This window comes from Triticum aestivum, chromosome 7A (assembly GCF_018294505.1).
Source record: "Triticum aestivum cultivar Chinese Spring chromosome 7A, IWGSC CS RefSeq v2.1, whole genome shotgun sequence".
Taxonomy (NCBI): Eukaryota; Viridiplantae; Streptophyta; class Magnoliopsida; order Poales; family Poaceae; genus Triticum; species Triticum aestivum.
Window position 1 is genome coordinate 303,984,249 of NC_057812.1, and position 25,792 is coordinate 304,010,040.

Below are 25,792 nucleotides of genomic sequence, written 5' to 3' on the forward strand. Positions count from 1 at the left end.
ATGAACCTCCAACAATTGAGGCGTCGGCCTGGTTACATATCCAATTTTGAGCTTCTCGATTCCCGCGCATGCCACTTATCCCTTTGCCTTATAAATAGGGCCAGGGGTCCTTTTCACTTCCCCCCTTGCCTCTTTGTTTCCATCATCTTCCTCGTGATGCGGTCTTCTTGAGCTCAGCCGCCACCGTCGACCCTCTCCTCTGCATCACCGTTGGCCGCTGCATCAACCTGATTTGGTCCAGATCTCCCTCGCGCGCCTCTGCCACTCCAACAACCTCGGTAAGTTCTTCCTCCCCCCCCCTCATAGATCTCATTAGGGTTCCTACAAGCTCATATAGGTTCGGCGCTGTTCTTCACCATAGCTCCGATATTCGGTCCAAACTTGTTATCTTCCTTGCGCGGCAATGATCATAGCCCCTTTTTCATTATCAGAATGCCTCCTTCTTAAGTGAAAAGATCTAGTCTGGCTTATATGAACTGCTCAAGCATCAATATTTAAGTATGAATATGTTCATTTCCTGTCATGCGGTAGATCCAAAATTATAAAATCAGTCTGTGAAACCTGTTTTTCACCACTTAGCAAATTTTTCCAGCTTCAGATCTATCCTTTCAATATTTGTGTAGGTAGTTTAACTCAGAAAATAATAACCCACCAGGTACCATTACTCCCCTCTTAAACTGCCAATTGCTTATCTCTGCAACCTAATAATGTCAATCTCTGGTTTAACACTTATACACGTCCCAACATTTTCTGCCTCTTAACGGATTAACCATGAATTTTTAAACCGGCATAAATCTTCTTTCAGGCTATTCGATAAATGGCCAAATCCTTTTATTCTTGCAACTAGGTTCCATCCCGGGTTACAGAAGAAGAACTGAATGGGTATGTTGCCACTAGCGCTTTAGCCAAAAAGGAAGACATCCATTGGAGAGTCCCTGGTCCGGAAAATCCGCCTGAACCCAAGGAAGGGGAAGTGATTGTGTTTGTTGACCACCTGCGTCAAGGATTCAACCCTCCCAGATCAAAAAAATTCCGTGATGTGCTTCATTTCCTTCAACTTCACCCTCAAGATATTGGACCAAACTCTGTGTCCAATATCTGCAACTTACAAGTGTTATGTGAAGCGTATCTGCAAGAGGAGCCGATGGTCGAATTGTTCAGAGATTTCTACTAGTTGAACCGCCGTACAGAGTTTGTGGATGGGCCCAATATTGAAGTTGGCGGGGTTTCCATCCAAAAGAGAAAAGATGTCAGTTTCCCTCACGCTAACCATCATAGCCACCCCAAAGATTGGAATCAAACTTGGTTCTACTATCAAGATACATCTCCAACTGGTAAGAATCCTTTGTCGGGTTATCGTGCTCACCGTCTTACCAACACACATCCACTTCCCCAAAGACTCACTACCAAGGAACGGTCCAAGTATGCACCACAGCTTTCGAAGCTCAGAGCCTTTGTTGCAAACGGTTTAACATGCATCGATTTTGTCCGTTGCTGGGTGTCTTGGAGTATTCTGCCCTTAAGCCATCGCTCCGGGTTAATGTGTGAATACACAGGGAACGTGAAAGACCCTCAACGCCACACTGATATCCAGCTGACTAACACTGAAATTACTGAAGCCGTCAAGAAAAAGCTGAATGAACCGGTGGCTGAGTGCAACAAAACATGACTTGGTCCTTTTTGCACTTCAAATAAACCGCCAGTTGTACTCCTGCTTAATCCATACTCTTGACACTCCCTTACTATCTTTCTAATTTTTAACAAGGTGATGATCCATTCTGGAAGAGGAAACCACTGGATAAACCAACCAGAATAGCTCGTCCCAAGACCAAGGCCAAGAAACCCGCCAAGAAGAAAACCGTCGAGTTAAACCTTGATGATGATGATAATAACCTGGAGCCAGAGGTAGAACTTGACTCACTTGGCTCCTTTTTCATACACCTCATTGACAATGATTATTATGAGGAGGATGCAGAAGCCAGCCGTGCAAATGATGTAGAGGTAATTACTCTCTCATCCGACTCAGAACCTCTGCCCACACAGAAAACCCAACAAGCAAGCCGGAAAGTAAGATTTTCTCACCCTCTTGCTTACTTGGATCCAAAATTTCTTTTGAAGAAACAACAACACAAAGCTCGCCACACAACCCGACATAGCGGCCACGTGGTGACTTCTTCCGGTTTACCGAACACGCCATTTCGTAAACGCCGCTCAGAGGTCTCTTATACTTCTGATCCATGTTATCCCAAGGCGGGTTATTTCCAACAGCCTCTTAATCCGTCTGATTTGAATTATTAGGGAACTTCCCATTCTTCCTCTGGCGAGTCAACAGGAACACAGATTCCAATCCTTAAAACGGTTCTTGGATGAGCATATTTAACTGACCCTTCATATCTTATACTTGATCTTTATACTGATCTACACTTATTATTTTCAGGGCCCAATCCAGAGCTAGTAAAAGGGCCAAACCAAATAAACCAGTCGAGGACAGCATTCCCACTGATCCGGAAGAGACTCCGGAACAGTCTAACCCACATACTGAGGCTATTCTTGATGATCCATCGCTGCCAGACCATGAAATCTCAGCTGAGCCTATGGAAGTTGATTCGATGCCTCTTACTGATAATACGTCAAGCCCCACCAAAGTTGCTAATGATAAGACTGAAGATGTCATAGTCACTGGTGTTGGTTACACATCTCCAGGCAATCCCACTGTTATGTCAAAACATAGTGCCAAAGAAGAATTGTCTGCTATTGACCAAGGCAAGTGGAAGGCAGATTTGGAAAGCTATGCCCACCTCAGCGCCCAAGATATTCATTCTGGGTTTTTAAATCGTTTGTACACAAGCCGCGACTATGAAGTCAGTTTACTAAATATGATGAAGGAACGATATGAGGTAAATGCTGTTAACTCTGCATAAATATTCTTCCCTTAGCCGCCAAGTTGATTGAACATGATAGAATATAATGTTCTGTAAACTTCCAAGAACTATATAGAACAACTCCAGTAGCCCCCAAGGGCCAGTTTATATTGTTAATATGAACCGGGACTTGTAGAATAACAACTCTTCGATTTTGCCTGTATAACCTCCAAGGGCCGGTTTACACTCTCAAAATGAACTGGGATTTCAGAATAATAGCTCTTCAAATTTGTCTGTGTAGCCCCCAAGTACCGACTTAACAAATATTTGAAGTTGGGACTAATTATACTGTAAGGCACAAAATTCTTGTTTTTGGACCTTGGTAAACCGGTTAACAACCAAGCTGATAGTGGAAGAAAAAAATCCATAGTGTTAACGAGAGCAAATACACATTAACCCCCAAGTGCTAAGAATAATACTTGTGTTGAGCTTGGGACTTGTTAAAAAATTTGATAAGAAGCAATAGACATTAGCCCCCAAGTGCCAAGGATGATACTTGTTATGTACTTGGGACTTTTGAATATGACTGTTATCTCATAAGCGACTTATCTCTTGCAGGCTGATCTTAGCAAGAAGGAATCCCAAATCGCCGACCTTCACGAAAATATCAAATCTCAACAGGCAGAGACTTCCAAAGCCAAAGATGAGCTGACCAGTGCCTTAGCAACAATGGAAAAACTAAAGGAGGGCTTCAAGAACGAGCGGGCAGGTTGGGATACAGAAAAATCAACTCTGCCGAAGAAGGCTGAGCATGCTGAAGCGGCCCTTAAACCGGTAGCAAAAGAGCCGACTGGCTTAAAGCAGCAAAAAAATGCCATGACTGCTGCCATTTTTGGTAAGTAGCTTCGTGATGAGCGTTACACATGTATTCTCTAATGACACGCCGGTTTATAGACATTTTCGTTGATGATGCAGGATCTCGCGTTGCTCATCTTGGCGCAGATATGCGGCAAAGACTGAAAGCCGCCTCTACACTTATAGAGCAATTATATACCGGCGCGCAACGGATTATCTGCAAAGCTTCTTATAACAAACAGCCGCCAACCTTGATCAAGGAAACATTGGAAAAACTGTCGATGATGCCTGCACGGTTTGAAGAGCTAAAGAAATCATCTACCAGGGCGGGTTCTCTTACTGCGCTAACTCGGGCCAAAGCATGGATATCTGATCTTGATCCGACCGATTTGGCAAATGGCTACCAAAGCAAAAAGGAGGAGGGATCAGACTTTGATGCTGATGATCTCGGAACCCTGACTAGGGAAATTCGCCCATTGGCTAGCAAATTGGCCAAAGAGAGCAATCTTTCACATTATCAGTCAATTTATGATGCCAACAACAAGAGAGTTAAAGCGCCAACTCGTGATGTTCCAGATCTTATTCCTCCAATCCGTAAGCATACTTATGCCCCTGATGTTGACCCCTCCACACTCATAAGTGATGAAGCTGTATTCAAAGCCTTAATTGGGATCGATTGGACAACCATTGACTTCCAGCCACTGGGTAGAGAGGAGGAAGATGAACTGGCACAGGATGATCCGCAACCGTCAAGTCAGCCAGGCCAAGATTCATAAACCGGGGCCGGTTTTATCATCTGGTTTCTCCGAGGCATTTAAAAATAATTATTCTTTTAGGCACCAAGCGCCTTGTAATAGGCTAGTTTGAAACTCTTATTCTGTTATGCCGTCATGCATATTTGCTGAGCATGACACTGTTCATCTGTCATGTTAAGATATGCCATGTATGCTTTATGATATTAGCAATTTTGAATCTATTCCTGCATACAACAGGTGAAAAGTGTCCTAGCGGTTTACCGCTGGACGGGTTATAATGCTCAATATAAACCATAGGAAACTATTACAGTTTATAACCAAGGCTCAACTGAATGATAACCATATATGATTGAAAATATGTCATACCTGTGATATTTGATCACTTTGTTGGTTTTACCAAACCAGTGTGGTAAGGGTGATAACCCAAAATTTGAGCACTGGTAATTTATCAGAGATTACCGGTTTATAAACAAAACCGGGCCGGGTTAATAAACAACGGGTATTATCTTATCTCAACTTGGCAACATATAGTCAAAGCCACGTCGGGTTAATAAACATCGGATTGTATCTTATCTCATACTGGCGACTTATAGTCAAAAGCCAGTCCGGGTTAATAAAACACTGGTGAATCATAAAACTTTATAAGCTTTATCAAATATAAACCTCAAAAAGAAAGAATCTGTCGAAGAAAAAACAAACGAGAAACGAGGCTTTTCATGGGCTGCCAGGCCGAAAAACGATACCTTTCATGGGTTTCCAGGCCACTGAGTTAAACCGTTTTACAAACCTTATAAGATGGACCTCACATAACCAGTCATCGTTTTAACTTTGACAAGTTCAGGGTCTGCATAAGATTGACTTGTCAAACGTTCGGCGGGTCATTCCAGGATTACCTGGGCGGAGTGGCTTACTTAAAAAGGCAGGATAACCCGGGGTTTTAGGTGAATACACCTGGCTTCCAAGCCTGGCTTTTATAGCCTATTACAAGGGTTATACAAACTCTTTGTTCTTTAGAACAAAAGAGCCCCCAAGCAATATTTTGAGTTGTGCTCAAGGGGCACCTATGTTTGAGTTGTGCCTTTGCAGCAGACTCTCTTTGGTCCCTTTAACTTGGGTAGCAAGCCCCCAAGTTTTTTTATGTGGCCTATAAGCCGGATCAAAGGGTAATAATAACTTTGTTGTGTAAAGCAGAAGCCCCCATGTGACCAAAACCTCATTATTTAAGGAGAAACAACGACAGAGGCCCTGCTTTAATAGGGATGCCAACTTTATTATATTGATCATAATATATACATTGTCAAAATATGTACATTGGGAGAGCCAGTGGCTTAAGTGTAGTAAGGCCGAAGATGAGCAATATTTCACGGCCGGTGGGTCCCTTCCTCCGATGTGCGTGAGTCCTTGTGGTCTCAAACATCGATAAGGTAATATGACTCATTGTTCAGATTCTTGCCGACCACAAAGGCTCCTTCCCAAGGTGGGGATAACTTGTGCATATCAGTCTGATCCTGGATAAGCTAGAGCACCAGATCACCTTCTTGGAAAGTTCTGGTTTTAACCCGGCGGCTGTGATAACGATGCAGATCTTGTTGGTAAATCACCGAACGAGCCGCCACGATGTCACACTCCTCATCCAACAGGTCAAGTGCTTCCTGGCGTGCTTTTTCATTGTCAGCTTCAACATAAGCCACCACATGAGGTAAGTCATGACAGATGTCACTAGGGAGAACCGCCTCTGCTCCATAAACCATGAAGAAGGGTGTGTATCCCGTAGATCTATTAGGGGTGGTATTAATGCTCCATAACACGGAAGGTAACTCCTCCACCCAACAACCCGGCGTCCGCTGCAGGGGAACCATAAGCCGGGGCTTGATGCCTTTCAAGATTTCTTGATTGGCTCTCTCAGCTTGACCATTAGATTGGGGGTGAGCCACTGACGATACATCAAGCTGGATATGCTCACGTTGACAAAATTCTTCCATAGCACCCTTAGAGAGATTAGTGCCATTATCTGTTATGATGTTGTGTGGAAAGCTAAAACAGAAGATCACCTTCTTCATGAATTGAACCACCATTGCTGCATCACACTTACTGACTGGCTCTACCTCTACCCACTTAGTGAACTTGTCAACCGCCACCAAAAGGTGGGTATTCTTATCCTTGGATCTTTTGAAGTGTCCAACCATATCAAGCCCCCAAACTGCAAATGGCCAAGTAATTGGAATCATCCTTAATTCTTGAGCCATCACGTGAGCTCGCCGTGAAAATTTCTGACATCCATCACACCTGCTGACCAGGTCCTCCGCATCAGCATGAACTATTAACCAATAAAACCCATGACGAGAAGCTTTAGCCACGGGAGACTTTGAACTGGCATGATGACCACCGTCTCCTTCTTGAATCTCACGCAGGATCTCACAGTCCTCCTCTGGAGAAACACAACGTTGAAATGCCCCTGTGACACTGCGATGATGTAGCTCTCCATTAACAATTGTCATTGACTTAGACCGTCGGGTTATCTGCCTGGCTAAGGTTTCATCCTCAGGTAACTCACCCGGGTCATATAAGCCAAATAAGGGATTGTCCAGTCCGGAATTACATGAAGAGCCGCCACCAACTGAGCTTCAGGGTCAGGAATACCCAAATCCTCCTCTGTAGGTAATTTGACCGACGGGTTATGCAAAACGTCAAGAAAAACATTAGGCGGCACCGGTTTACGTTGAGAACCCAACCGGCTTAAAGCATCCACCGCTTCATTTTTCCTCCAATCAACGTGCTCAACTTGATAACCCTTGAAGTGACCAGCAATAACGTCCACCTCTTGTTGATAAGCCTCCATGAGTGGATCCTTAGAATCCCAAGTACCAGAGACTTGCTGAGCCACCAAGTCTGAGTCGCCAAAGCACCTAACCCGGCTTAAATTCATCTCCTTAGCCATCCGAAGACCATGGAGCAAGGCCTCATGCTCAGCTGCATTGTTAGTGCAAGGAAACATCAAACGGAGAACATAACAGAATTTATCATCTCGAGGGGAAGCAAGCACAACTCCAGCCCCCAGCCCTCCAATTGCCTGGATCCATCAAAGTGAATAGTCCAATACGTGTTATCTGGCTTTTCCTCAGGCATCTGTAGCTCTGTCCAGTCATTGATGAAATCCACTAATGCCTGAGACTTGATGGCCATGCGAGGCATATATTTCAAACCATGAGGACCAAGCTCAATAGCCCACTTGGCTACCCGACTTGTGGCTTCTCCGTTCTGAATAATGTCCCCTAAAGGAGCAGAACTAACCATAGTGATGGGATGGTCCAAAAAATATTGCTTAAGCTTTCGACTAGCCATGAACACCCCATATACAAGCTTTTGCCAGTGCGGATATCTCTGCTTGGACTCAATAAGCACCTCACTGATGTAGTAAACTGGCCTTTGAACCGGATATTCCTTGCCTGCCTCCTTGCGTTCCACCACAATAGCTATGCTAATAGCCCGGGCATTGGCAGCCACATACAATAACAACAACTCTTTATCAACAGGAGCAGCCAGAACAGGTGGTTTAGCCAGCTGCTTTTTCAAGTCCTCAAACACCGCATTAGCAACATCACTCCAGACAAAATTATTTGTCTTTTTCATCATCTGATATAGGGGGATAGCCTTCTCTCCCAACCGGCTTATGAACCGGCTTAACACCGCAATACGACTCGCCAGACGTTGCACATCATTAACACCTGCCGGTTTAGCCAGAGAAGTGATGGCCTTGATCTTCTCCAGATTAGCCTTAATGCCCCTGTTAGACACCAGAAAACGCAAGAGCTTGCCTACCGGTACCCTAGAAACACACTTGGCCGGGTTAAGCATCATTTTATAAACCCGAAGATTATCAAAGGTTTCCTTCAAATCATCTATCAACGTCTCCTTCTCTCTAGATTTCACCACAATATCATCCACATAAGCATGGACATTGCGCCCAATTTGATCATGAAGGCAATTACGCACACATCTATGATAAGTCGCCTGGGCACTCTTAAGCCCAAAAGGCATAGACACATAGCAGAAGGCTCCAAAGGGAGTTATGAAAGTTGTCTTCTCCTGGTCATTAACTGCCATCTTGATCTGATGATAACCAGAATAAGCATCCGAAAAACTCAAATGCTCACAACCCGCCGTAGCATCAATAATCTGATCAATATGAGGGAGAGCAAAAGGATCAACCGGACAAGCCTTGTTTAAATCCGTGTAATCCACACACATGCGCCAAGTGCCATTCTTTTTAAGTACCAGCACTGGGTTAGCCAACCACTCAGGATGAAACACTTCGATGATAAACCCAGCCGCCAGGAGCCGGGCTACCTCTTCACCAATGGCTTTACGCCTCTCTTCATTGAAGTGACGAAGAAACTGCTTGACCGGTTTAAACTTGGGATCAATATTAAGAGTGTGCTCAGCGAGTTCCCTCGGTACACCTGGCATGTCTGAAGGTTTCCATGCAAAGATGTCTTGGTTCTCACGGATGAACTCGATGAGCACGCTTTCCTATTTTGGATCCAAGTTAGCACTGATGCTAAACTGCTTGGACGAATCGCCAGGAACAAAATCAACCATCTTGGTATCATCTGTCGATTTAAACTTCAAGACCAGATCATGCTCTGTAGTTGGCTTTTTCAAAGAGGTCATATCCGCCGGATCAACATTGTCCTTATAGAATTTTAACTCCTCCGTCGCACAAACCATCTCAGCATAAGTCGCATCACCTTCTTCACATTCCAAAGCTATCTTTCGGCTCCCATGCACTGTGATAGTCCCCTTGTGACTCGGCATCTTGAGCCGCAGATAAACATAACAAGGCCGTGCCATGAACTTGGCATAAACCGGCCGCCCAAACAGAGCGTGATATGGACTGTGAATCTTGACTACTTCAAAGGTTAATGTTTCTGACCTAGAGTCATGATCTTCTCCAAAAACAACTTCCAGAGCTATCTTTCCAACTGGGTACGCTGACTTACCAGGCACCACGCCATGAAAAATAGTGTTCGATGGTTTAAGATTTTTATCCGTTAACCCCATGCGACGAAAGGTTTCGTAATACAGGATATTGATGCTACTTCCTCCGTCCATGAGTACCTTGGTGAACTTATACCCTCCGACCTGAGATGCGACCACCAAAGCCAGGTGACCCTGATTATCAACTTGGAGCGGATGATCTTCCTGACTCCACACAATGGGCTGCTCAGACCAGCGCATGTAACGGGGAACTGCCGGTTCAACAGCGTTCACCGCCCTCTTATGAAGCTTCCGGTCCCGTTTGCATAAACTTGTGGTAAAAACATGGTACTACCCACTATTCAACTGCTTTGGGTTGCTCTGATAACCAGACTGTTGCTGCTGTTGACTCCCCTGATTATTCTGCTGGCTGTAACCACCCTGGTTGTCGTGATTACCTTAATTTCCTTGGAATCCAGAGTTAGAACCGCCACTGCCATAACCCGGGCCATGAGAACCGGATCCTGAACCGCCACCTGGCCCATGACTGTCTTGAAAAAGATTGGAATTCTTGTACTCTTTCATAATGTAACAATCCTTCTAGAGGTGCCCGGATGGTCTTTCTCGCGTACCATGTTTTGGGCAGGGCTGATTTAACATCTGTTCAAGATTGATACGAATCCTCCGGTCTGTGGGGGCGGTTTACCCTTACGACGCTGACCATTATTTTGTGCATTGGTGTTAGCCACAAATTTAAAACTATTATAAGCCTTGCGCTTACCGTTACCTCCCTGGTTCGCCGGGTTATGCTGTTGCCCCTTGGTGTTGCTGCTCTTCTTTCCCTTCCTCGTCTTTTCGTCATCAGACTCGGGGTCCTTGGTACTATCAGAGTCAGCATACTTAACCAGAGCCGCCATGAGTGTCCCCATGTCATTGCAGTGGCGTTTGAGCCGCCCTAGTTTCTGCTTTAGGGGCGTGAAACGACAATTGTTCTCCAACATCAACACCGCTGAATCAACATTGATGCGATCCGACGAGTGTAGGATTGTTGAGACCCGGCACACCCAATGGGTTGTCGACTCACCTTCTTCTTGGACACAGGAGGCTAAATCCAGAATTGACATAGGCTGCTTACATGTATCTTTGAAGTTCTGGATGAACCGGGCCTTTAACTCGTCCCATCACCCAACGGAATTGGCAAGAAGCCCCTTCAACCAAGTGCGGGCCGTTCCTTCCAACATCAGGGGGAAATATTTAGCAGATGCAGCCTCGCTGACATCTAGCAATTCCATGTCCATCTCATAACTCTCAATCCATGCCTCAGGACTTAAATCAGTTGTATAGTTAGGCACCTTGCGAGGACCTTTGAAATCCTTGGGCAGGCGCTCATTACGTTGATCCAGTAATAAGCATGGCATGCCCAAATTTCTAAAGGTCACACCTGGCTCCACAGAAGTGGTTGGACGAACCGGAGTAGGTTGACGGGCCGCATATTGTGCCGCTAACTCGGCCTCTCGACGAGCTCTTCCTTGATCCACCACATTTTGAGCCTCAGCGCCATCGCCCGCCGGGTTATGTCCGCGGGGCAGGTTATGGTTCCATCCACTACTTGACACAACCGGCTCATCAAATATGTCTGTTGTAACTCCGACTCGGGCGAGGGGTGGAATGAATCCTATTGCGACTGTAAGAATAAGCCTGCTGCTGAGTCAGTGCTGTCTGAAGAAGCTCTCTAGCCCTCCGTGTTTCAACCGCCATTGGTGACTCGCCTTCAAACGGGATAGTCGCCAATCGTGACGCCGCATCAATCATGTTATCCAAAGGGTTAGAGTAATGATCCGGTGGCGTCGGCACATGCTGTGGCGGGTTATTGTTCTGACGAGGCGGGTCCGTCGTGCGTGGCTGAACTGCCGTACCTGTCCCAGGTGCTTCGACCCGGTTTACCACTGCCGGGTTACTGGTTCCTACTCCTGGCGTGTTAAAGAGATTCCTTGCCTAGTAAACTGAAGGCAGACGAGTCTGATGCCTCCTCGTCATGACTTCGTTTGAAGCGTTCTGATCTAGCATGAGCCGGTAAGATTGGGACTGAATCCGTTGTGCCTGAGCATCCAAAGCAGCCCGCTCCTCGGCCATCCTATCATTTTCTGCGTTTAGCCCCTCCTTGGCCTGTGCTATCTCATCACGCAACTTCGTGACCGCCGCATTGTGCTGATCTTGATCCGCCGGGTTAACCACCGCTGTTAATAGCACTGTCAGCTTATCCAGTAAGTCGGTTAAGACCTGAGCTAGTGGGTGCTCAGGGCCTCCTGCCCCGGCAGTTGCTGCCCCTACTGACCCGGAAATCAGTTCTGCTGCCGTTGATGAGTGTTGCACGGGTTGTGTACCGGGCATGAAGATTGCAACCCGGTTTGGCGGCTCACAGGGGTCCGGAACACTGTCGCCATCAGAACAACCCCCAAGCCGTCCGTCTTGCAGTTGATACAATGACTCTGTCTCACCGGTGGATGACTCACCATCAGAGTAAATGATGGTCTCACCACCAGATGCCAGTCTATCCTTAGATTCCGCTCCATGGATAAACCCCACGAAGGCACGATTCATGGTGGGCCGAACCCGGGCGAGTCTTGCACGTTGAGCCGTCTCGATGATGTCGGTGTAGATGTTCGGCTCAGGGCCCGGTTCGCCGATCTTGCCGATGAAGACGTGAATTCCGCCGAAGGGGACCCGATACCCGTATTCAATTGAGCCAGCCTCAGGGCCCCAGCCCGCGTCGTCGATGTAGAGCTTTCCGCGACGACTCTTGGTCATCTGGCCCATGGCGTATCCCTTGATCCCTTCGAAGTTGCCCTCTAAGAACTTGAAAGCATCGTGCGATAGCCCCACGGTGGGCGCCAACTGTCGTGGAATTGTCACGGCAGATGTCCTAGTGTGAGGACTTAGTCATGGAGCCATCGCGATGAGGTTAGCTTAAAGGGGTTAATCAGGACAAAGGACACGAGGAGTTTATACTGGTTCGGCCCCTAACGGTGAAGGTAAAAGCCTAATCCAGTTGTAGGTGATATTGCTAGGGTTTCGATGAGCAACGCTTAACCCGACTCTCGATCTGTTGTTTCTTGTCCTCAAACCGCCGCCGGGTCATCCCTTTATATACACAGGTTGACGCCTGGTGGTTCATAGATTCCCGACCGGCTCATAAACAAGTCTGGCTCGGTATATCCTCTTTCCTATCTTACAATACAAGTCATACTCATATGGCGGTTTACATTTATGGGCCCTAATCCGCCTTCGGGCCTTGGGCCTTCTTACTAAGTCTCCTTCGTAAGTCGCCATCCTCTTATGTCTTCATGGGCTTTAATATTGGTAATCATCATGAGTATAACCCGGCCCCTCCTGGGCGGTTTATACTCAATAGTTATATCCCAAACACTTATCCTTCTGATAACCCAAGTACTCCCTTTATATAATAGTGGAGTCCCTGGGGTTACAAGAGATTCCGGGTAATACCTGTATTCAGAGTCCTACTCTAAATCCTCTAAGTCCTCCGTGTCATCGAAGTCGGGGTTCTCCATCTTGTATTTGGACTCCTGGAAACCAGGATTTGTCTCTCTAGGTTGGGACTCATCCTCAAGCTGGGTCTCATCTCCAGAGCATGCTTATCTCCGTGCGGCCACTTAGCTCCGTGAGGCCGCTTAACTCCGTGAGCCGGCTCATCCGTGAGCCTGCATATCCATGAGCCAACTCATCTCCAGGAGCCTTCTTATCCACGAGCTTGCTCATCTCCATGAGCCTGTTTATCCATGAGTCTGCATATCCATGAGCCGGCTTAACCATGAGCCGACTCATCTCTGTGAGCCAGTTTAGCTCCATGAGCCGGCTTATCTTCAGTGTCAGAAAACTTGTCTTGTAATAGGCTAGGTCAAGATTGTAACTGGGTCAAGATTGTAGCCGGGTCATGATTGTAGCCGGTCGACTTTAACTCCAGAGATGACTTAACTCCAGAAATGACTTAACACTAGAAATGACTTAACTCCAGAAATGACTTAACCTCAAAGTCGGGTCTAACCACAGGTAATTCCCCCGACACACATGTTAGACAATAAGTTTACCCATGGGTGATGAGGTCAAAGTTACACATAAGGGTAATGATGGACACTCGAGTGCACCAATTCTATGCTCTACAGGGCACACAATTGAAGAAACCAACTGTGTGCTATAATGTCGGAGGTCGGTGTCGAGTCTGTTATATAGATCGTTTGCGACGAGATCGACAAGGGAAACACATTCGAGAATGGTAAAATAAAATCTAAGTCCATTGCATATTAAGGTCAAAATAGTAATACCAATATACGACTCTCATACGATGCCATTTTAATGATTATACCACAAAAGCCCGAAATATTACAAGGTTCAAATTCCAGAATTATATGGCTCAAGTTCGAAGATTACAAGGTTCAACTGATATTAGAAATGAAATTTAGCTCATGCAGCTGCAGATGCCCGCGCCGATCAGCTGAACATGGACATAAGAGAGGTTCAAACTGATATTACCACTTTTAATGCTTGTTTTGAAACCTCATCATTTCCGCAAAGGGGTCGGTCGCTGACAAGTCATGTATGGGCTTGACATAATGACTTCCGATTAGTCTGTCAACTGAAGTTCCAAAATGAAATTCAGCTTCTTCATAGCCTTTTTCATTCTGCCACAGCCGCCGGCGCTAATCAGCAAACCATTCATTTTTGCGAAATAAATGTAGGGCGCAAACCTCATTACATTTAGCACCCTTGCTCTAACAACAAAGAACATGGCAAATATAATCTTCGGTAAGGTCCCTCAGTAGGAGTTCAAATTAATTTCCGAGGGATGCAGATCAAGGCATTCAATGTGATTGTTATATTGTATCACATTATCCACCACCGGGCCTAATCTTATATGCAAAAGAAGAGAACATATTAATGCCCACATGCAATTTTGAACACTACTACATGCCTATTTGGTTTGCAGGATTTCTAAAACACACTAATAGAGTGACGTGCCATCTTCGATCCTATATGATTGACATGGGCATTTGATTACAATCTAGAAAAATGTAGGCTTCTTCACAAGAGGTTGGAGTGGATGGAAATTTCCCTATGAAAACTAGTACAAATGCATCCAAAGGAGAAATGCTTATGGATTGTAACCATGTGAATCAAGCAACCAATATGGGGAAAACATGTATGTACTAAAATCCTCCAAAATTCCTTCAGAAATGATAGTACATTGTCATTGTAAACTCGGGAAAAGGTACCAAAATTGAAATCCCTTATGGTTAACATTTAATAGGAAAGGAGCATCACCTCGATATATAGCTTCTCCAAACACGAAAGCATGTCAGGAAACTGACAACTTGGTCCAGGTTGGGGCCATAGATTCTAGTGCCAAGACCTTAATTGCGTGTAGATTTAGGGTCAAGCTTGTCGGAATCATTTCTAGATGACAGATGAACATATGTCTTAAAAATTAGAAATAATGTTAATTTGAAGAAGGAGAGGAAGAACGCGACTGTTGTACCTGAACGAGTGTGGATCCAGTAACAAGTTCGAAGTATTTGATAGACGAGTAGCCCACCACTGTCAATTTCGTCGCAGAAATGACATTGATTCTTGTTGGACCATGTTGATCAACTACAGGTAATCTCTCAAGTGAAGGTGTGTCCTCAATGACCATACTGTGATACACCTTATATGATCTCTTGTTGTAGCACCAACACCATACATAAATAGTCCGAAGAGTCATGGAGGTGATGTGGAAGCTACTCAACCCATACACCTGAAGACAAAGGTACTCAAGTGTAGTACAACCGCGGAGCAGGAGCTCCATGTCATCCTTTGGGATGCAGACAGTGACGAGCTTGAGGTGCTTTAGTCGTGGTAGAAAAAGAGCGAGCGTGTCATTAATCAGGGGGAAATGGCAGTTCATGAACCTGGTGAGGCGCAACATGGGCTCGAGGCAAAGCACAGACGGTGGCAGCGAGCGCATATGCCCATCATTAAAACTAAGCTCCTCGAGTTGATCTAGGTCGGGGGGGGGGGGGTCAAAACCACTCGTCAAGCTTGCCTTGGTCCTTGCCATTGGAACGGAACTTGCCCGTGATAAGGCCTCTGATTGGGCCATGGTGCCTGCCGAGGATCTGGGACAAGGCATCCAAGCTTTTACGATAGCCATGGCAGAGCTTGTGGGCGTCGATGAGGTCTAGAGGGGTGGAGTGCCATATGGGGCGCCACCTCTCGGAAAGAATGGTTGTCTACGCCCCATATTTGATTGGGAGGAGGGAGATGATGACTATCATATCATCGGGGAGGCTGCTGATGAAGTCTAGGCCTACCACCGTTGCTTGCGGTTCTTGCTCGACCCGCCTCCGCTTGTTGGTAGCCTTGTCCTCCACCTCTGGAGTCTCCTCGGCGCGATGCTTTCTAATAGAAGTGGGAGTATAGGGAATATTTAGTTAAAACAGTGCAAAAGAAAAGTTTATTGGTAACTAGGAATTACTAGGTAGGAAGAGAGTAAGAAAATGGAATAACAATCGGTTGCTTAAATACTACAAAATTCCTTTAATATTGCTAGGTAAGTCAACATGCAGATACTTGAAAAGAACACTTACTTTGAACAAAGTCTGGATAGATGATATTGATACATCTCCATCGTATCTACTTTTCCAAACTCTTTTGCCTTTGTTTTGGACTCTAATTTGCATGATTTGAATGGAACTAACCCGGACAGATGCTGTTTTTAGCAGAATTGCCATGGTGTTATTTTTGTGCATAAATAAAAGTTCTCGAATTGACCTGAAAATTTATGGAGAATATTTTTGGAATATATAAAAAATATTGGCGCAAAAATCAACCAGAGGGGGGCCACCCAGAGGCCACAAGCCCTCGGGGCGCGCCCTGCAGGCTTGTGGGCCCCTAGAGCTCCTCCGACCCTAATTCCAACTCTATAAGTACCTATTCGTGGAGAAAAAACCCAGAGAAGGATTCATCGCGTTTTACGATACGGAGCCGCCGCCACCTCCTATTCTTCATCGTGAGGGCTGATCTGGAGTCTGTTCGGGGCTCCGGAGAGGGGGATTCGTCGCCATCATCATCACCAACCTTCCCCCATCACCAATTTCATGATGCTCATCGCCGGGAGTGAGTAATTCCATCATAGGCTTGCTGGACAGTGATGGGTTGGATGAGATTTATCATGTAATCGAGTTAGCTTTGTTAGGGTTTGATCCCTAGTATTGTTCTGAGATTGATGTTGCTATGACTTTGCTATGCTTAATGCTTGTCACTAGGGCGCGAGTGCCATGATTTCAGATCTGAACCTATTATGTTTTCATGAATATATTTGTGTTCTTAATCCTATCTTGCAAGTTGTAGACACCTATTATGTGTTATGATCCGCATACCCCAAGGTGACAATAATTGGGATTCTTTCCGGTGATTACCGTACTTTGAGGAGTTCATGTATTCACTAAGTGCTAATGCTTTGGTCCGTTCTCTATTAAAAGGAGGCCTTAATATCCCTTAGTTTCCATTAGGACCCCGCTGCCACGGGAGGGTAGGACAAAATATGTCATGCAAGTTCTTTTCCATAAGCATGTATGACTATATACGGAATACATGCCTACATTATATTGATGAATTGGAGCTAGTTCTGTGTCACCCTAGGTTATAACTATTGCATGATGAATGCCATCCGACATAATTATCCATCACTGATCTGATGCCTACGAGCTTTTCACATATTGATCTTTGCTAAGTTAATTTCGTGTTGTGATTGTTACAATCATTACAAAACTGCTACTGTTACTTTTGCCACCGTTACCGTTACTTCCATACTACTTTGCTACTAAAAGCTTCGCTGCAGATATTAAGTCTTTCAGGTGTGGTTGAATTGACAACTCAACTTCTAATACTCATGAATATTCTTTGGCTCCCGTTGTGTCGAATCAATAAATTTGGGTTGAATACTCTACCCTCGAAAATGGTTGCGATCCCCTATAATTGTGGGTTATCAAGACCTTTTTTTGGCGCCGTTGCTGGGGAGCATAGCTCTATTCTCTGAGTCAATTGGGATTTATATCTGTTGATCATTATGAGGAATCTGAAAGATACCAGAACCAAGATTTTTCCCTCTACTACGAGGGGAGGTAAGGAACTACCATCTAGCTTTGCACTTGATTCATCTTCTGTTTTGAGTAAGCTTGCGACACCTACACCTGCTATTTATTCTGATTTGTCGCAAGTAATTGATGTTTCTACTTCCGCTATGCATGATGCTTATGATGATACTTTGCTTGATAATACTGTGCCATTGGGTGAATTTCTTGATGAACACATTGCTAGAGTTAATGCTGAAACTGATGATATTTCTGAAACTGATGAAATCATTGAAACTGAACACTTTGAAACACCTGCTAAACCTAGCTCTCCTAGATATGAATTGCCTAGTGTGCCTGTGGGTTATGTTATGGATGGAGAGGTAGCTAGAGACTTTCTTACTTGTAAGGATAGAGATGATCTTAAGAAATTATAATGGAAGTGGAAAGAAAAATATTTGAATGCTAGAATGCAATATGATCCTAAGTTTGCTACTTCAGCTATCTCTGTTACTGATAAGGATTATGAATTCTCTGTCGATCCTAAGTTAATTACTTTGGTTGAATCTGATCCTTTCCATGGTTATGAATCTGAAACTGTTGTGGCACATCTTACTAAATTGAATGATATAGCCACCCTATTTGCTCATGAGGAAAAAATTTCGCTATTACTATATTCTTAAGTTGTTTCCTTTCTTGTTAAAGGGTGATGCTAAGATATGGTTTAATTCTCTTGCTCATGGTTGTGTGTGTAGTCCCCATGATATGATATGTTACTTCTCTGAAAAATATTTCCCTGGTTATAAGAAACAAATTGCTTTATAGGAAATATTTAACTTTGTGCAAATTGAAGAAGAGAGTATCCCACAAGCTTGGGGAAGGTTTCTCCAATTACTTAATGCTTTGCCTGATCATCCTCTCAAGAAAAATGAAATACTTGATATCTTTTATAATGGACTAACTGATGCTTCTAGGGACCACCTAGATAGTTATGCTAGTTGTGTTTTCAGGGAACGAACTGTCGAACAAGCTAACACTACTATAGGATGTTGCTAACGCGACACTACGATCAGAGACCCTTTGATGAAACTGTGTGTGATGCATTAATCACAAACGACGATGTAAAAAACCGTCAAAAAAGATGCAAAATGTTTGCGATGGCGGAGCCATCAAACACGGTTCGAATTTTAGTTGTGTGTGCGATGCATGGCATACAATTCAGTTCAATTAACTGTTTGCGATGAGGAAGAAGAACAGAAACGGGCAGACAGATGAAGGCGTGTGCGATATACGGCATACAGTTCACTCGGATGAACTGTTTGTGATGAGGCGGAACATCAGAAGCGGGTAGCCAGATGAAGGTGTGTGTGATATACGACATACAGTTCACTTGGATGAACTGTTTGTGATTAGGCAACACAAAAGAAACGGTCAACCAGATCAAGGTGTGTGTGATATACGACATACGGTTCATTGTGATAAACTGTTTGTGTTGAACCAAGAGAACAGAAACGTTTCACATAAACAAGATGTGTGTAATACGCGGCAAACATCCAATTACATAGGTGGCTAGTACACACATGACATTTCCACACACCAAAGTAAACTATTACATGCATAATTAACTAGGATAAACGATCATCCGATCATCATCTACTTCTTGTGCTAGGTCGATGTTCCTTCTATGCTAAGTTTCCATGAATTGATGGCGTTTTATGAACACGCCATCATTTCCCGCCATTTTCTCACCTATTTCCCGCCTCCCGGTGATATTGCGCATAAACCTAGGCAGCGTGCGATGCACGGAGGCAACAAGCGCAGCCTATAGCACATCCACCTTTTCCAAGCATGCCAACTCATACGTCCATTTTGCGTCATGCTTTTATATCGATATTTATCGCATTAGGGCTATTATTACACATTATGCCACAATACTTATGCCTATTCTCTCTTATTTCACAAGGTTTGCACGAAGAGGGAGAATGTCGGCAGCTGGAATTCTGGGCTGGAAAAGGAGCAAATATTAGAGACCTATTCTGCACAACTCCGAAAGTCCTGAAACTCCACGGAAGTCAGTTTTGGAATATATAAAAAATATTGGGTGAAGAAAGCACCAAAGGGGGGTCACCGACCATCCACGAGGGTGGGGGGCACGCCCTACCCCCTGGGCGCGCCCCCTATCTCGTGGGCCCCCTAGAAGGCCTTCGATGCCCATCTTTGGCTATATGAAGTCTTTCTCCCTGAAAAAAATGATAAGCAAGCTTTCGGGATGAAGCGCCGCCGCCACGAGGCGGAACCAATCTAGGGCTCCGGCGGAGCTGTTCTGCCGGGGAAGCATCCCTCTGGGAGGGGGAAATCATCACCATCGTCATCACCATCGTCATCACCATCGATCCTCTCATCGGGAGTGGGTCACTCTCCATCAACATCTTCACCAGCACCATCTCATCTCAAACCCTAGTTCATCTCTTGTATCCAATCTTTGTCCCAAAACCTCACATTGGTACCTGTGGGTTGCTAGTAGCATTGATTACTCCTTGTAGTTGATGCTAGTTGGTTTATTTGGTGGAAGATCATATGTTCAGATCCTTTATGCATATTAATACCCCTCTGATTATGAACATGAATATGATTTGTGAGTAGTTACATTTGTTCCTGAGGACATGGGAGAAGTCTTGCTATAAGTAGTCATGTGAATTTGGTATTCGTTCGATATTTTGATGAGATGTATGTTGTCTTTCTTCTAGTGGTGTCATGTGAACGTCGACTACATAACACTTCACCATTGTTTGGGCCTAGGGGAAGGCATTGGGAACTAATAAGTAGATGATGGGTTGCTAGAGTAACAGAAGCTTGAACCCTAGTTTATGCGTTGCTTCGTAAGGGGCTGATTTGGATCCATATGTTTCATGCTATGGTTAGGTTTACCTTAATACTTCTTTTGTAGTTGCAGATGCTTGCAAGAGGGGTTAATCATAAGTGGGATGCTTGTCCAAGTAAGGGCAGTACCCAAGCACCGACCCACCCACATATCAAGTTGTCAAAGTACCGAACGCGAATCATATGAGCGTGATGAAAACTAGGTTGAGAATAATTCCCATGTGTCCTCGGGAGCATTTTCCTTTATATAAGAGTTTGTCCAGGCTTGTCCTTTTCTACAAAAAGGATTGAGCCATCTTGCTGCACCTTATTTACTTTCATTACTTGTTGCCCATTACAAATTACCTTATCACAAAACTATTTTTTACCGATAATTTCAGTGCTTGCAGAGAATACCTTACTAAAAACCGCTTGTCATTTCCTTCTGCTCCTCGTTGGGTTCGATACTCTTACTTATCGAAAGGACTATGATAGATCCCCTATACTTGTGGGTCATCAAGACTCTTTTATGGCGCCGTTGCCGGGGAGTGAAGCGCCTTTGGTACGTGGAATTTGGTAAGAATTTATTTACATAGTGTGCTGAAATTTACTGTCACTTGTTACTATGGAAAGTAATCCTTTGAGGGGCTTGTTCGGGGTATCTTTACCCGACCAGTAGAGCAAAGAGTTGCTCCTCAACCTACTAAACCTACTAAAAATGTTTACTTTGAAATTCCTTCGGGTATGATAGAGAAACTGCTAGCTAATCCTTTTACAGGAGATGGAACATTGCATCCTGATTTGCACCTAATCTATGTGGATGAAGTTTGTGGATTATTTAAGCTTGCAGGTATGCCCAAGGATGTTATCAAGAAGAAGGTCTTCCCTTTATCTTTGAAGGGAAAGTCATTGACATGGTTTAGGCTATGTGATGATATTGGATCATGGAACTACAACCGATTGAAATTGGAATTTCATCAGAAGTTTTATCCTATGCATCTGGTTCATTGTGATCGTAATTATATATATATATATATATATATATATATATAATTTTTTGCCTCGCGAAGAAGAAAGCATTACTCAAGCTTGGGGGAGGCTTAAGTCAATGTTATATTCATGCCCCATTCATGAGCTCTCAAGAGAAATTATTATTCAAAATTTTTATGCTCGGCTTTCTCTCAATAATCGCTCCATGCTCGATACTTCTTGTACTGGTTCTTTTATGATGAAGACTATTGAATTCAGATTGGATTTATTGGAAAGAATTAAACGCAACTTTGAAGATTGCGAACTCGACGAAGGTAAGGTGTCAGGTATAACACCTAAGTTTGATTGTGTTAAATCTTTTATGGACTGATGCTTTTCGTGAATTATCACTAAATATGGACTTGACTCTGCGATAGTAGCTTCTTTCTGTGAATCATTTGCTACTCATGTTGATCTCCCTAAGGATAAGTGGCTTAAATATCATCCTCCCATTGAAGTAAAAGTAGTTGAACCTAGTAAATTTGAAGAAAAGACTATCACTTATAATGTTGATCCTATTGTTCCTACCGCTTATATTGAGAAACCACCTTTCCCTGTTAGAATAAAGGATCATGCTAAAGCTTCAACTATGGTCAACAAAAGTAACATTAGAACACCCAAACCCTTTGAGAAAATTAAAGTTGAACCTAGTATTGCTATGGTTAAAGACCTCTTATCTGATAATATTGATGGGCATGTTATTTACTTTTGTGATGAAGCTGCTAGAATTGCTAGACCTGATACTAAAAATAAACATAGACCTATTGTTGGCATGCCTATTGTTTCTGTTAAAATAGGAGATCATTGCTATCATGGCTTATGTGATATGGGTGCTAGTGCGAGTACAATACCTCATTCTTTATATGAAGAAATTATGCATGATATTGGACCTGCTGAGATAGAAGGTACTGATGTTACAATTAAGCTTGCCAATAGAGATATTATTTCACCGATTGGGATTGTTAGAGATGTTGAAGTCTTGTGTGGGAAAGTTAGATATCCTACTGATTTCCTTGTTCTTGGTTCCCCACAAGATGACTTTTGCCCATTATATTTGGTACACCCTTCTTGAATACTGTTAATGCTAAGATAGACTGCAAAAGGATATTGTTTCTGTTGGTTTAGGGGATATGTCTCATGATTTTAATTTTGCTAAATTTCATAGACAACCCCATGATAAAGAATTGCCTAGTAAAGATGAAATTATTGGTCTTGCTTCTATTGCCGTGCCTCCTAATGATCCTTTAGAACCATATTTGCTAGACCATGAAAATGATATGTTTATGAATGAAAGAAGGGAAATAGATGAAGTATTCTTTAAATAGGGGCCTATTTTGAAACACAACTTGCCTGTCGAAATTCTAGGGGATCCTCCTCCACCCAGGGGTGATCCCGTGTTTGAGCTTAAACCATTGCCTGATACTCTTAAATATGCTTATCTTGATGAAAAGAAGATATATCCTGTTATTATTAGTGCTAGCCTTTCAGAGCAAGAAGAAGAGAAATTATTGAAAACTCTGAAGAAGCACCGTGCCGCTATTGGATATACTCTTGATGATCTTAAGGGCATTAGTCCCACTCTATGCCAGCACAAAATAAAATTAGAGAAAGACGCTAAACCGGTTGTTGATCACCAACGACGGTTAAATCCTAAGATGAAAGAAGTGGTAAGAAAAGAAATACTAAAGCTTCTAGAGGCAGGTATAATTTATCTCGTTGCTGATAGTCAGTGGGTAAGTCCTGTCCATTGTGTCCCTAAGAAGGGAGGTATTACTGTTGTTCCTAATGATAAAGATGAATTGATCCCACAAAGAATTGTTACAGGTTATAGAATGGTAATTGACTTCCGCAAATTAAATAAAGCTACAAAAAGGATCACTACCCTTTACCTTTTATTGATCAAATGTTAGAAAGATTATCCAAACATACACATTTTTGCTTTCTAGACGGTTATTCTAGTTTCTCTCAAATACCTGTGTCAAAAGAGGATCAAGAAAAGACCACCTTTACTTGCCCTTTTGGTACCTTTGATTATAGATGTATGCCTTTTGGTTTATGTAATGCACCTACTGCCTTTCAAAGATGTATGATTGCTATATTCTCTGACTTTTGTGAAAAGATTGTTGAGGATTTCATGGATGATTTTCCCGTATATGGAACTTCTTTTGATGATTGCTTAAGCAACCTTGATCGAGTTTTGCAGAGATGTGAAGAAACTAATCTTGTCTTTAATTGGGAGAAGTGGCACTTTATGGTTAATTAAGGCATTGTCTTGGGGCATAAATTTTTTGAAAGAGGTATTGAAGTTGATAAAGCTAAAGTTGATGCTATTGAAAAGATGCCGTGTCCAAAGGACATTAAAGGTATAAGAAGTTTCCTTGGTCATGCCGGTTTTTGTAGGAGGTTCATTAAAGACTTCTCAAAAATTTCCAGGCCTTTGACTAATCTCTTACAAGAAGATGTTCCTTTTGTCTTTGATGATGATTGTGCAGAAGCATTTGAAATACTTAAGAAAGCCTTGATTTCTACACCTATTGTTCAGCCTCCTGATTGGACTTTACCCTTGGAAGTTATGTGTGATGCTAGTGATTATGCTGTAGGTGTTGTTCTAGGACAAAGAGTTGATAAGAAATTAAATGTTATACAATATGCTAGTAAAACTCGAGAAAGTGCCCAGAGAAATTATGCTACTACTGAAAAAAATTAGCAGTTGTATTTGCTTGTGATAAGTTCAGACCTTATATTGTTGATTCTAAAGTAACTATTCACACTGATCGTGCTGCTATTAAACACCTTATGGAAAAGAAAGATGCTAAACCTAGACTTATTAGATAGGTTCTCCTACTACAAGAATTTGATTTGCATATTATTGATAGAAAAGGAGCTGAGAACCCCGTTGCAGACAACTTGTCTAGGTTAGAGAATGTTCTTGATGACCCACTACCTATAGATGATAGCTTTCCCGATGAACAATTAGCTGCCATAAATGCTTCTTGTACTTCTCCATGGTATGCTGATTATGCCAATTACATTGTTGCTAAATTTATACCACCTAGTTTCACATACCAGCAAAAGAAATTTTCTATGATTTAAGACATTACTTCTGGGATGACCACACCTTTATAAAGAAGGAGCATATGGTGTTATCAGACGTTGTGTACCCGAGCATGAACATGAACAGATCTTACGCAAGTGTCACTCCGAGGCTTACGGAGGACACCATGCTGGAGATAGAACTGCACATAAGGTATTGCAACCCGGTTTTTATTGGCCTACTCTCTTCAAGGATGCCCATACATTTGTCTTGTCTTGTGATGAATGTCAAAGAATTGGTAATATTAGTAGACATCAAGAAATGCCTATGAATTATTCACTTGTTATTGAACCATTTTGATGTTTGGGGCTTTAATTATACGGGACCGTTTCCTTCCTATAATGGGTATACACATATTTTAGTTGTTCCTGATTACGTTACTAAGTGGGTAGAAGCTATTCCAACTAGTAGTGATGATCATAACACCTCTATTAAGATGCTTAAAGAAGTTATTTTTCCGAGGTTTGGAGTCCCTAGATACTTAATGACTGATGGTGGTTCACATTTTATTCATGATGCCTTTCGTAAAATGCTTGCTAAGTATGATGTTAATCATAGAATTGCATCCCCATATCACCCACAGTCTAGTGGTCAAGTAGAACTGAGCAATATAGAGCTTAAATTGATTTTGCAAAAGACTGTTAATAGATCTAGAAAGAATTGGTCCAAGAAACTTGATGATGCATTATGGGCCTATAAAACTGCATATAAAAATCCTATGGTTATGTCTCCATATAAAATGGTTTATGGAAAAGCATGTCACTTACCTTTCGAACTAGAACATAAGGCATATTGGGCCATTAAAGAGCTCAACTATGACTTCAAACTTGCCGGTGAGAAGAGACTATTTGACATTAGCTCACTTGATGAGTGGAGAACCCAAGCCTATGAGAATCCCAAACTGTTTAAAGAAAAAGTTAAAAGATGGCATGACAAAAGGATACAAAAACGTGAGTTTAATGTAGGTGATTATGTATTGTTATACAACTCTCGTTTAAGATTTTTTGCAGGAGAACTCCTCTCTAAATGGGAAGGTCCTTACGTTATCGAGGAGGTCTATCGTTCCGGTGCCATAACAATCAACAACTTCGAAGGCACAAATTCGAGGGTGGTGAACGGTCAAAGAATCAAACATTATATCTCAGGTAATCCTATAAATGTGGAAACTAATGTTATTGAAACCGTAACCTCGGAGGAGTATATAAGGGACACCTTCCAGAACATTTCAGCCTCCGA